The sequence below is a fragment of the Hypanus sabinus genome, chromosome 1 (assembly GCF_030144855.1).
Source record: "Hypanus sabinus isolate sHypSab1 chromosome 1, sHypSab1.hap1, whole genome shotgun sequence".
Taxonomy (NCBI): domain Eukaryota; kingdom Metazoa; phylum Chordata; class Chondrichthyes; order Myliobatiformes; family Dasyatidae; genus Hypanus; species Hypanus sabinus.
In genome coordinates, this window is record NC_082706.1 from 111,328,437 (window position 1) to 111,342,647 (window position 14,211).

At 39.0% G+C, this 14,211-nt stretch overlaps 1 protein-coding gene across 4 annotated transcripts in view; it reads left to right on the forward strand.

Moving 5' to 3' along the window:
* Positions 1-53: 53 nt before the first annotated feature.
* The window catches only part of map3k22 (mitogen-activated protein kinase kinase kinase 22), a 110,757-nt gene continuing 96,599 nt past the window's right edge, over positions 54-14,211 (forward strand). For 2 of the 4 annotated variants that reach the window (XM_059974557.1, XM_059974585.1), the window contains exon 1: positions 8,491-8,924. The gene's annotated coding sequence lies outside the window, so the exon portion shown is untranslated. Of the gene's footprint in view, positions 87-8,490; positions 9,030-14,211 lie in introns of those variants that run through there. The other 2 variants (XM_059974577.1, XM_059974568.1) reach the window with 2 other exon arrangements.

Consider the following 14,211-nt stretch of genomic DNA (forward strand, 5'->3'; position numbering starts at 1 on the left):
GAAATCAACTCTTTAGAGTGGTACAAAAATGACCAACCAACAGTTGAGAAGAGAAAGATTCGGATTATCTGAAGGATTACAAAAAAGTATGTGTATTTGATACTGCTGAATTCCCCAAGCACTTTGTGTCTGTTGCTCAAGATTTCCAACACCTGCTGGATCTCTTGTTTCAACGCATTTAAGTTTCTCTTTTCAAAAGTCAGTTAACATTTCTAACAATTAAATTAATACAAAAGAGTATCAGGGATTTCAAAGAATGATATTGACATTGTTTGTAAAAGCTGACGTTTATTGCCCCTCTTGAGTTAATCGTAAAGGGTGGGGCTCTGATCTATCCCTTGAACTGCTGTAGCTAAATGGTAAAATAAAACTTCGAGAGTGCAGGTAGGCGGAGTTCCAGAAGTTTGTAAGCAATAGAAATGTTTCATGTGCAAGTCAGAATGATGTGGGACCTAGAGGGAGCCCTGAAAATTATGATATTTTCATGCTCCGATTGACTTCAAATGCTGGAAATGTCATAAATTTGTTTAGAACTCTTGGTGACAAATCCAAACTGTGCTATGGAATTCAGCTGTAGATTAGCTGTGATCAATTTAAATAGAAGAAGGTTGATAGCTGGGTAACTCAGGGAGTAAACAGAATTAATCAATCTTTCAGATGTCTCTGCAAGTGACACTGGAAAATAATTTGAAGTGATGGAAGGAGAAAATGTAAAGAGTGGAAAAGTGTAAAAATTAGGTGTTAAGAATCAGCCACTTCCAAAACCACGCATCTGCTTGATGCCAATTGTCATTTGAAAATGGTTGACATGTGGATGGAAGTGCCTTGGAAAAAGGAGATTGTTCGATCTAACTACATTGAGAATCCCCATCCTTCGCTTGCAATATGAATCTGTATGCAAGCACAGCCTATTTATCTTGATAGTTGACCAGTTAATCCCCTGTCAGTCTTGAGTGCGGCTCGCACTTTAATTTAAAAATGGGAAATTATCATCAATTTAGAGATCTGCTGTGGAAAGAGAAGCAGAGTTAACATTTCGAGTTGAAAACCTTTTGTCAGTTCAGTCCTGAAATGCTAACTGTTTTTTCTTTCCTCCCACAGATACCTGGTCATCCAGTATTTCATGTTTTTATTTCAGATCTCCAGCATCTGCAGTATCTGCAGGGCTGTCACCCTGTAGTTCAAAACCCATACACAATGGGGTTAAATCAAAGGATTAAGATTAGAATGAATGTATGGCAGAATATCAGTTTATTCTTCCTACATGCTTCAGGACATTTTAGAGATCATGTCACATTGTAGCTTATATACTATGCCTCACATATTCAGATGATATGCTAAAGAAAACATAGAGGGAAGATTCAGTGAGATAAAGTTTTTGAAAGTAGTGGGAGAGGTTATAGTGTAAATGTTTTGACAATCTTACAGGAAATATGTGGTTGACAGATAATCTTCAGATTGACAAATCAGGAACAAACAAAATGCAGAGATATTCACTATTAGAAATGTTCTTCACAACCACTTGCATCTTTTATATTTAAGAACTTTGCGTGATAAATGGAATGAAAATAGAGATCTGCTAATGAGAGGTTGGAAAGCTACTCCATCAGTAAATTTGAAATACACAGTTGGTGGAAACTGTGAATTTTATCAATTTTCAGATTTCATTACAAGTTTCTAATAGATTAACAATATAATTTTGAAGGGCCTCCTTGAATTGCATTTGGTCAAATAAAGAGTTTGCATTTAAAACAATAACTTGCATGTCCTCAGATGGTCCCAAAGAATGCCATGGCCAATGAAGTGGTTATTGTTCTAGTAAAGGGGAATATTACAAGGCAAAGTACTTCCAAAATCAATGTGATAACTACAATAGGTTATTTTGATGATCTTGGTAAAAAAAAAAATTGTCCTGTAACATCAATCACTTTACTTTGAATAGTATTATGGGATATTCTATGTCTAAGGGGCAAAGAGAATCTCAATTCAATCTCCCAACAATGATACTCTGACCATGAAGCTTTTTCTTGGTGTTCTGAATAGTTTCTTTCTGTGCAATATGTGTCTTTGCTTCTTTTAAAGTATCAGCTTTAATTATTGTTGGAGTCTCTGAAATGGCAAGCAAACTACAACCATCCAATTGAGGGATGGAAGATGTTGAAAGTATGATGGGTCATGAACTAGAAAGGATCACAAACAAATTTCAATACATAGATCTCATCAGCAGCATCATTATGTGCCGTGTTGTATAACATAGGCGATCCTGGTCTCCAAGACCATGATAGTTCATGGCAATTTTTTCTACAGAAATGATTTGCCAGTGCCTTCTTCTGGGCGGTAACTTTAAAACACTGGTGACCCCAGCTATTATCAATACTCTTCCGAGATTGTCTGCCTGGCATCAGTGATCGCATAACCAGGACTTGTGATGTGCTGCAGCTGCTCGTAAGACCATCCACCACCTGCTCCCATGGCTTCACGTAACCATGATCAGTGGGAGGAGGGAAGCTAAGCAGGTGCTACACCTTGCCTAAGGGTGACCTGCAAGTTAGAGGAGGGAAGGAGTGCTTTACACCTCCTGTAGTAGAAACGTATCTCCACCCCACCACCCAGGTGGATCGCATGGAGGAGCAATATCAAGATATGGAAACATGGGTATTAAAGAGGAGATTTACAAGGATGTTGCCTGGATTGGAGAGCATGCCTTATGAGAACAGGCTGAGTGAACTTGGCCTTTTCTCCTTAGAGTGGTGGAGGATGAGAGGTGACCTGATAGAGGTATATAAGATGATGAGAAGCATTGATCGTGTGGATAGTCAAAAGCTTTTTCCCAGCGCTGAAATGGCTGCCACAAGAGGGCACAGTTTTAGTGTGCTTGGAAGTAGGTACAGAGGAGATGTCTTGGGGTAAGTTTTTTTACGCAGAAGTATGATAGGGTCTTTTAAGAGATTCCTGGATAGGTACATGGAGCTTAGAAAAATGGAGGGCTATGGGTAACCCAAGGTAATTTCTAACGTAAGTATATGTTGGGCACAGCATTATGAGTCAAAGGGCCTGTATTGTGCTGTAGGTTTTCTATGTTTATAAATACGGTACTACATTTCCATATCAATCAATTGGTAATTGTTTACTATTGTCACATATACTAAAATACAGTGTAAAGTTTTGTTTGGTACGCCATCCAGACAGACCATTTATTCCAATTATAAGTATATCAAAGTATGACAAAAGGCAAAATAATGACAAAATATAGAATATAGTGTTACAGAGAAAGTGCAGTGTGGTTAGACTAACATACTGAGATTGATGGAGAAACCAAGAGTTCATCTTTATTGTACAAGAGATATGTTCTAGAGTCTTATAACAGCAGGATAGAAGCTATCCTTGAACCAGGTGGTACATGTTTTTAAGCTTGGTGTCTGCTGCACAATGGAAGAAGGAAGAAGAGGGAAAGCCTTCCTACTGGCCAGGGGCTTTTAGTTCAGAGCTTATACAAATATAATGGATGGTTCTCTGGATCTGGGCATGATGTTGGAGCAGAATCGTCAACACCTGACTGTGCTACAACTTGCCCTAGGGACACTTGATCATAAATTACTGGCTTGAGATTGTGCCATTTCACCCTCTTTCAGTTTAACCAGCTCAAAGAAGATGAGGAAAAAATTAAAAAGGGGAATAAGTATATAATTGTCACTGTAATTTCATAACAAAAATTATTTTGACATATCCTGTACTTCTTTTTCTTATGTGCAATCACTCTAGGTATTCAATGGTGGGGCTATAGAGCCAGTTTCAGTTTGATTTACTCAATTGCATCATCATCAGGCATTTTGTATTTACTACATGTCCACATCAAAGCACAGTAGATTCAAATTAATTGGGACACTTTGGGGCTAGTACTTGTTGGCCCAATTGAGTGCCTGCCCCAAGTTTCATGGACATAATTAAAAAGGTATAAAAAAGGCAAACTACCATTTAACTAAGAAACGAATTGTGTAATTTGAATAAGTTAGAACTCTGCCAAAGCTACTACAGTATTATTAAAAAAGCATTGTATTAGTTCCCAGTAGTTATCAACAGAGGAATATATTCAGTATACGCTGACAGGTTCTTTTGATTGACTATAAATCAATGCAGATACATAATGCAGATGGTGGACTGCCTTCAAATAGTGCTTTCAAGGATTGCATCCTCCAAATCTTCACTGTAAAATTTAAGATGATTGTTGATACTTTCAACTTCTTCATCGTTTCTAACTTGTTGAAGTACAGAAATCATTTAATTTGCAATGGTAGCCATTTCTGGCATCTCCAAGCCTGAATGTTTTAAACTGCAGAGAACAAAACATTTTCTGAATTGTCTCACTGTTAATTACTTGCCAACTATCAGTAACAAAAGTCACCACTCCCTGACCACAAACACACACAACTGACTATATTTAAGAACTGTTCGCACTAAACACGGCTTAGTTTCTAATGGCCACACAATGAGCATGTGACTGACAGCAGTTAAAAATGTTCGGCAATAGTCTCCAGCTCCAATTAAGTGGCATAGTGTCCAAAATAAATGAAGGGAATCACGGCTATTTTCTTGATTCTTTTTCTTCTTTAAGAGTTGTCCCACATGTGGCTGCCCTGATTAACTGACTGCTTAATTAACTGGAATCCACTGTATATTGTGTAATAAAATTTCTCTGCTTATGGCTGTTCTCTAATTCTGTCTGTGAGTATTGTGACATAAGTATTTTGTATTCAGCCATGACATTGAAATATACAGGGAGTATTAAGCAGTTTAACTGTATCTGCAACAATAAAAGCTGTTGTAGTATGAAAGTATTTTGGATCAGAAGACCATAAGAGATAGGAGCAGAATTAAGCCATTCAGCCTATTGAGTCCACTCCACCATTTGATCGTGGCTGACTTATTGCCCTTCTCAGTCTCATTCTCTTGCCCTCTCCCAGTAACCTTTGACACACTGATTAATAAGACCCTATCAACTTCCGCTTTCAATATCCCAAATGACTTTGTCACCACAATCCGCTCTGGAAATTAATTACACAGTTTCACTACGCTCTGACTAAAGATATTCCTCATTTCAGTTCTAAAGGGAGGTTCTTTCACTCAGAGGCAGTGCCTTTTGGTTATGGACTCTCCCACTATAGAAAACACCTTCTCTATGATCACTCCATTTAGACCTTCCAATATTCAGTAGGTTTCAATGAGATCCCCCCCCTCTTTCTTCTCAACTCCAGTGAGTACAGCGCCAGACCATCAAATGCTCCTCATATGTTAATCATATCTTATTAAAGACTAAATGGCCTCTTACTGATTTTTCTTGCTATGTTCTTAGTTCATAGAATCAGAAGATACAGAATCCTTGTGAGTAGATTTAAGAACCTGCTAGATAAAAAGACCCTGATGGGAGTTATATACAGGCCTCTGAAAAGCAGCCAGGATGTGGGGTTTAGGTTACAAATGGAAACAGAAAAGCCATGCAAATTACAATGGGAGAATGAAAAACCATGTAAAAAGATCAGTGTTATGAAGTATTCATGGGGTATTTCAATATGTAGGTAAATAGGGAAAATCACGTTGATACTGTATCCCAAGAGAAGGAATTTGTAGACTGCTTTGGAGATAGATTTTTAGAGTAGCATGTGTTTGAGCCCACTAGGGAAAAGGAAATTCTGGCACGGGAGGGGAGTGTAATGAACAAGGTTTGATTAAGGAGCTTAAGGTAAAGGAACCTTTAGAAGACAGTGTTCATAATATGATAGAATTCACAAAGCAATTTGAGAGGGAGAAGCTAAAATTGTTTGCATCAGTATGAGAAGTGAAAACATAAAAGCAAATGAGAGAGCATACAATATGGTAAAAATTAGTGGGAAATTAGAGGACTGGGAAACACCTGAAAACCAAAACAAGGCAGCTGAAAGAAAGCAATATGGTGAGAAAAGATGAAATATGAAGGTACGGTAGGCAATGATATAAAAGAGAATTATAAAAATTTTCAGGTACATGAAGTATAAATGAGAGACAAAAGTAATTATTAAACTGTTGGAGAGGTAGTAATGTGGGACAAGGGAATGGTAGACAATATGAGTAAGTGTTCAGCATCCTACATCACTCGAGAAGACACCAGCAGAATGCCAGAAATTCAGGAGTGTCAAGGGGAAGAAGTGAGTGAAGGTGCTTGGGAAGTCAAAAAGTCTAAGGCAGATAAGTTACCTGGAAAGATGGACTGCACCCAGAAGTTCTGAAGGAAGTAGCTGAAGAGACTATGGAGAAATTAGTAATGATCTTTCAAAAATCACTGAATTCTGTAATGATTCTGGAGTGATTGGAAAATTGTGAATATCATACTACTCTTTAGGAAGGGAGGGAGGCAAAAGACAGGAAATTATATGCCAGTTAGCCTGACATCAGTGGTTAGCAATATGTTAGCATCCAGTATTAAGAAAGAGGTTTTGAGGTACATAAGAACATAAAGAGGTAGGAGCAGGAGTATGCCATCTGACCGTTGAGCCTGCTCTGCCATTCAGTAAGATCATGGCTGATCTGGCCATGGACTCATCTCCACCTACCTGCCTTTTCCCATAACCCTTAATTAACTTACTATGCAAATATCTATCCAACCTTGTCTTAAATATATTTACTGAGGTAGCCTCCACTGCTTCATTGGGCAGAGAATTCCACAGATTCACCACTCTCTGGGAAAAGCAGTTCCTCCTCATCTCTGTCTTAAACCTACTCCCCTGAATCTTGAAGCTATGTCCCCGGTTCTAGTCCCACCTACCAGTGGAAACAACTTTCCTGCCCCTATCTTATCCCTTTCATAATTTTATATGTTTCTATATGATCTCCTCTCATTCTTCTGAATTCCAGTGAGTATATTCCCAGGCGACTCAGTCTCTCTCATAGTCTAAACCCCACATCTCTGGAGTCATCCTGGTGAACCTCCTCTGCACCACCTCCAAAGCTAGTATATCTTTCCTCAAGTAATGAGACCAGAATTGCACACAATACTCCAGGTGCAGCCTCACCAGTACCCTGGAGGCACTCAATAAAATAGGCTGAAGTCAGCATGGTTTCTTTAAGGGAAAATCTTGCTTGACAAATTTGTTGTAATTCTTTGAGAATAATACAAGCAGGATAGACAAAGGAGAATCAGTGGATGTTACTAACTTAAATTTTCAGAAAGCCTTTGATAAGTTGCAGACATGAGGCTGTTAAGACCCCATGGTATTACAGAAAAGATACAAGCATAGATAGAGCATTGGCTGGTTGGCAGGAGGCAAAGAGTGAGAATAAAGGGAGCTTTTTCTGGTTGACGGCAGTGACTTGTGTGTTCTGCAGAGGCTGATGCTAGAGCCCACTGATCTAGGTGGCAGAAATTATGATTTTGTGGCTATGTTTGCAGACAATATGAAGATAGGTGGAGGGGGAAGATAGTGTTGAGGAAGAAGGGAGGCTACAAAAGGTCCGAGATTAGGAGAATGGGCAAAGAAAGTGGCAGATGGAGTACAGTGTGGGGAGTGTATGGTGATACACTTCGGTAGAAGAAATAAAATCAGACTTACTTGGAATATTGTGAGCAGCGTTGCGTCTCTTCTTTTTTTAAAGAATGTTCTGACATTAGAAAAGGTTCCTGGGAAATTCACAAAAATGATTCTGGAAATGAAAGGCTTATCCATGAGAAACGATTGATATTTTTAGGTGCCGGAATTTAGGAAAAAAAGAGGCAGGATCTCATTGAAACCTATAAAATGTTGAAAGGCCTAGATAGGGTGGATGTGGTGAGGATGTTTCCTATGGTGAGGGAGTCGAGGACCAGAGGGTATAGCCTCAGAATAGAGGAACGTCCATTTAGAATGGAGATGCAGAGGAATTTCTTTAGCTAGAGGCTGGTGAATCTGTGGAATTCATTGTCACAGGCCACTGTGGAGGTCAGGTCATTGGGTGTACCTAAGGCAGAGATTGATAGTTTCTTGATTAGTCAGGGTGTGAACGGTTACAGGGAGAAGGCAGGCGAATGGGATTGAGCCATGATGAAATGGTGGAGTAGACTTGATGGGCCAAATGGCCTCATTCTGCTCCTGTCAAAATTTATATTTATTTTTTTGTGTTTATGATGTTGCTGAAAGCAAGTTTTTCATTGTACCTGTACCTCACTGTCCTTGTACACATGACAATACACTCCACTTAGGCAAAAAAAATCTTGAAAATTAGGCTCCTATATATTAACAATCTATTTCAGTTATGCCTAACGTTAATTCTTAATATTTTTTTCCTGACAGCTGTGGGTTGACTTCATTTGGTGTTAACTAAGTAATAGGTGCTCGCCGCCTGATACCTGGGACAATTCAGCGGTGTGCAGTCTCTTCAACATATAATACAGTACAGTACGGGTGTGGAAGTGTGCAGTGCCAATTACAGACGATGAGGCGGTGTGCGCCACGTCATGGTTTTTTGGTGCTCATATTACATTGACGCACGCATATGCCGAACTTTCACACGGAAAAAAACAGTGGGGTGGTTGAAAGTAAGAAACAGAGATTGAGGGTCGAAGCTTGGCGGCCGAAGAGGACGAAGTGCGATTTTGGGGTGTGGAATTTTGCATTGATTTATTTGCATTGGAAAAAAGGAAAAGAAGTTACATAAAAACCGGATGAGCAAGGAAGATTTGCCCTGATCGGCTTTTCTTTCAGTTGAGATCTGCAAAGTTGCAAATGAGTAAAGGAGAGAGTTGTGTCTCGGAGACCCGAATAGCGAGGAGCTCGTAGCCGCTGGCTTCAGGTCACCAAAGCTAGCGGAGCTGGTTCCTGTATCGTAACACATACAGACACGCAGTCCAGTGGAGAGGAAGGCACTCCGGACGTGAGCAAGTAAAAAAAACGCACACAGCAGAAAACTCGACGATTAAAGTGAGTCGGAAAACTGGGGTAAAACCTAACTTTTGATACTTCGATGCATTGGTGTTTTTAGCATTCTTCAAGCTAGGAACAGTTTGAGCTGCAAGCCAGTCAAAGGTTGGTTGTCTTTTTTTTATGCATAGCTGCTAAGCTCGAAAAATTGTTCTGCAATCTTTTTAACTTGTCCAGGAAGTGAATCGGCTCGCTTCACTAAGATATTTTCTGTCCCGTTTGCTATGTTTAAACTTTTTTAAAAAAAACTTACGTAAGTTGGTCTTCAGCTTCGGCAGGAGTATTATAATGTGTCTATACATATTAAACAATAATTTAAATTTGCGGTCTGCTTCCTGAATGACCTGATAAAGTCTACACTTGTACATAGTAGGTAGAAAAATCATGCTTTTTAAAAAAAACGGATTCCAGCCTGAACTTTTATTTTCTTACAATGAGGTTTTTTTTTGGTAATTTTCAATTGATTGTTAATATTTCAAGAAAATTGTTTTTGGGTAGGAAGGCTGAGGAGCAGGATAAAAATTCTGCGATTTGAACGTTGGACCTTGTCAGTTGTTGAAAAATCTACTGAAATAGGGTTATGTACGGACTATGCAAATATCCATTAATTATAAACAAATGCATTTCCTCACATGTTGCGATGGGACATCTAACAATTAATTTACAAGCTTGAACATTTCTTTGTCACAACAAATTTCTTCAGAATTTGCATGAACAAAATGGAGTAATCATTGTGCAATAACGAAATATTAATTTCTAAACTGTCTCAGATTGCTGCGCACACTGCACATTCCTCTGGTGCAATGAACTTCTTAACATGAAAGTGCAGTAATGAATGTTGGTTTCTTGAGGATTTTAAGGATATTAATATAGAACAATTAATTTTGAAGATCATAAGATAATAAGAGTAGATTTAGTCCATTTGGCCCATCCAGTCTGCTTCGCCATTTCATCATGGCTGATCTAATCTTCTTCTCAGCCTCAGTCTTCTGGCTTCTCCCTGTATGTATCAATCACTTCATCCTCTGACTAATCAATAATCTATCAACATCTGCCTTAAATATACATAAAGACTTGGCCTCCAAAGCTGCCTGTGGCAAAGAATTCCCCAAATTCCTCCTCATCTCAATTATAAAAGGATGCCCCTCTATTCTGAGGCTGTGTCCTTTGTTCTTAGACTGTCTCACCATAGAAAATGTCCGCTCCACATCCACTGTATCAAGGCTTTTCACTATTCAATTAGAGCACTTCTCCTTCTGAGTTCTAGTGAATACAGGCCTAGAGTTATCAAACACTCTTCATATGACATCCACTCAATCCTGGAATAATTTTTGTGAAACTCCATTGAACCCTCTCCAATTTCAGCATATCCTTTCTAAGATAAGGGGCCCAAAATTGCTCACAATAGTCCAAGCAAGGCCTCACCAGCTTGTAAAGTTTCAACAATACATCCTTACTTTTATATTCTAGTCCTCTTGAAATGAATGCTAACATTGCATTTGCCTTCCTCACCACAGACTCAACCTGCAAGTAAACCTTTAGGGGATCCTGCACAAGGAGTCCAAGTCCCTTTGCACCTTAGTGTTATTTTTTTGCATTTTCAATCCATTAGAAGATAGTCAATCCCTTTCATTTCTTCTACCAAAGTGCATGACCATATAGTTCCCAGCACTGTATTCCATCTGCCATTTCTTTGTCCATTCTACTTATCTGTCAAAGTCCTATTGTAGCCTCTCTACTTCAAAACTACCTGTGCCTCCACCTATTTTGTATTGTCTGCAAACTTTCCAATAAAGCCATCAATGCCAACATCCAAATTATTGACATAATGTAAAAACAATCGGTCTCAACATAGACCCCTGTGGCACACTACTAGTCACCGGCATCCAGCTGGAAAAGGTTCCCTTTATTCCCATCTTTGCAACTTGTCAAGCAGCCGCTGCTTTATCCATTCTAGAATCTGCTCTGTAATACTATGGGATTTTAGCTTGTTGAGCAGCCTCCATGCGTGGCACCTTGTCAAAAGCCTTCTGAAAATCAAAGTACACAACATCTACCAATTTTGGTTTGTTTATCCTGCTTGTTATTTCTGCAAAGAATTCAAACAGTTTTGTCAGCTGAAATTTTCCCTATTTTACCATGTGCCTCCAATACCCTGAGACTTCGTCCTTAATAATTAACTCCAACATTTTCCCAACCACTGGCCTAGAGTTTCCTTTCTTCTGCCTCTCACCCTTCTTGAAGAGTGGAGTGACATTTGCAATTTTCCAGTCATCCAGAACCTAGTGATTCTTAAATGATCATTAGTAAGGCCTCCATAATCTCTCAGCTAACTCTTTTAGAGCCCTGTTGTGTACAGCATCTAGTCCAGGTGACTTACCTACCTTCAGACCTTTCAGTTTCCCAAGAACCTTCTCTCTATTTATTCATATGCCACATGACCCCTGATACCTGGAACTTCCACTATACTGCTTGTGTTTTGCACTGTGAAGACTGATAATACTTATTCAGTTTGTCTGTCATTTTGTTGTCCTATTATTACCTTTCCACTATCATTTTCCAATGGTCCAGTATCCACTCTCAGTTCTCTTTTACACTTTATATATCTGAGGAAACTTCTGGTATCTTCTTTAAAATTATTGGCTAGCTTACTTTCATATTCCAGCTTTACCTTATTAATGACTTTGTTAGTTGCCTTCTGTTGGTTTTTAAAAGCTTACTTCCCACTAAAGCAACACGGTCTTACCCTGGATGTGCTCTCATTACCTTTGTAGCTGAAGGGTGTATTTGAATTACTTCTGCACGTGATGTTTTGAGCAAAAGCTCAATCCCATCTTTTTAGGTGATTCCTTGGAGCCAATGATGACCTGCTTTCACTCCAGTACTGTAGGTTCTAATGAGGCTATTGTGGGATCCTGGGCTTGCCACTGTTGAGGTAGGAGGTATGGGGCTGGGAGAAGGTGCCCTTTTTCCATCACTCATGCTGGGCTTCGATATGTTCTGAACACAAGGTCTCGTGGTTCTTAAACAAATCTGAGTGCTCCAATTCTTTGTTGAGCAATCATGGACTAGGAATTCTTACTCATGGACTAGCATTCCTACTAAAAACTGCACATTTTTGAACAGACTCTGAGAATATCTTTGAATTTTTTCTGCTGTTCACCTGGTAATTCCTTGTCATAAAGTAACGTAGTAAAGTGCCTGCTGTTGGAATTTGGTATCAGCAATGTCCTGCCCATCGGAGCCAGTTGAATTAACGACACATCGGTGCTGGGGTTGTTGGTGTTGCTTACTTACATAAGCCCTTTACCCCTTCTGGGGCATGGGTTAGTGACAGCAGCTTCCCAGTCCAGGACTAATCTTTCAAGTTGTTCCCATGTTATCCCATCTTTGAAGATTCTTCCTCTTCCAGGAATGAGATCTTTGGAGCTTCTCTGGGTTTTTAATGGGATGTAGTTGCTAGCCCCATGCCCCACCCATCTCCTTTCACAGTCGAGTTTGGGACCATCCATGGCAGAGTAGTTGTAGGTGTAAGGCTGCTCACACTAATTCACTTGTCAGTCAAATTGGAAGTATTGTGAAGAGGAAGTCTTGCATCACCTTGAGATATTGTCTATAAATAGTCCCAAGTCCAGTTTCTCCAATGTCCAACATTAGGTTTTCTGTTGAAACTCATTGTTCAGGTGTCTGTAGAAAGGACTTGCTTCCCTTTGGGCAACTTCTAATCCACAAACATTTCAATTACAATGAAATAGCTCTAAAGTAACCTGATCATTCTCGTCAAACCAGTCCAAGTGTTTTCTTCTGGGAAAATCAAGAGTCCCTTCACAGGTGCTCAAAACAGTGGATTTTGTAGAGATATAACTATTGTGGCACCACAATTTTGGTGCATGCCACCTCAAGATGACAGAGCAACGTAGGAGGTGGTCAGTACTTATCAAGCTGATGGTGATGCAGATGCCTTTGCAATTTCACGTGAGTGAGAGGCTGGGATTATTTACACCTACTGTGCAAAGAACTGGAGATGTACTAAAGCCAAAGTCAATGTTGAGTTTATTGTCAAACGCATAAGTTCAATGCAAAGCTTACTCACAGCAGTATTTCAGGCACATAGCATCACATAAGCAGCATTTGCAAGAAAAGCAATAATTGAACATATATATATATATATACACACACACATATATATATTTATTTTACAAGAAGGAACACAATTAGAACAAATTAGTGCAAAATGATCAAAGTGACCATTCTTGCTGTTCCCACAACATTCTCCAAATCCACTGGAGGATAAGTGAATCAATGTTGGCTTCCTTTCCAATCCATGACTGAGATCCTGGGCAGGTCAGGTAAATTGCATGCATGACTTCAGACTCTTAAAATAGTTAATCTGTTCCAATCTGGTGTGATAGGTAATCCATTGTGGGAAGAAATCACCAGGTAGACATGGAAAACTACTTCAAAGCCTACTTCAAAAACTGCAGCTTCCTACTTGTTCCTTGCCTCATGAAACACTGAGAATGCAAAGACAGCATTTCCCAAATTGCTCACGTAAGGCGGCTCATGAGGATCTCATGTTTGCTTCTATTGAAATTTAGAACTCATGGAACAGGAGTGGAAACAAATCCTGATTGTCTGCCCTGGAAGTACAGTATGATCTTTCTTTTATATATTACTTCTATGTGATTATTTTCTTAAGTCATCATTTAGAATTTGTTAGTCATCATTCAATTAATATTCGAATACATTTATGTATTACATTGTCAATCATCATTATGTTTATATGATACCACCATTGCTAATCAACATATTATTCAATTGGAATGGTAGTTTGTTCAGGATAATAGGAACATTATGAAAACTTAGTATAATAAAGGTATGAATGGAATCCTTGTGGTCTCAATGTGTCCAATCAATGATTGATACGTAATTGGTTTTCTAATGTGTTTTGTAAATCTGGTCTGAATCGTTCCTCACTGATGCTCTGCTCAAATGTGCAAAATGTGAAGTATATGGCTAAATACTTGCAACTTATTTCTATCATTAGTAAAAAATGTTTTCTGCACTTTATTTCGGTAACAACATAATTTTGTTCAGTGAACTCGCTCCTCCTGAAGTCAATTAATGCTGAGACAGTTTAAGCCCTCAAGGCAGACGCTTTCTGTTTGGTGATGGCATCAAAGCAAATGGAATAAAAATGGGAAAATAGAGTTGGGATGCAGATCAACTAATATCTGACTATAAGATGGTGTGGTCTGAGAGAGTGAATGATATATACTGTCGCTAC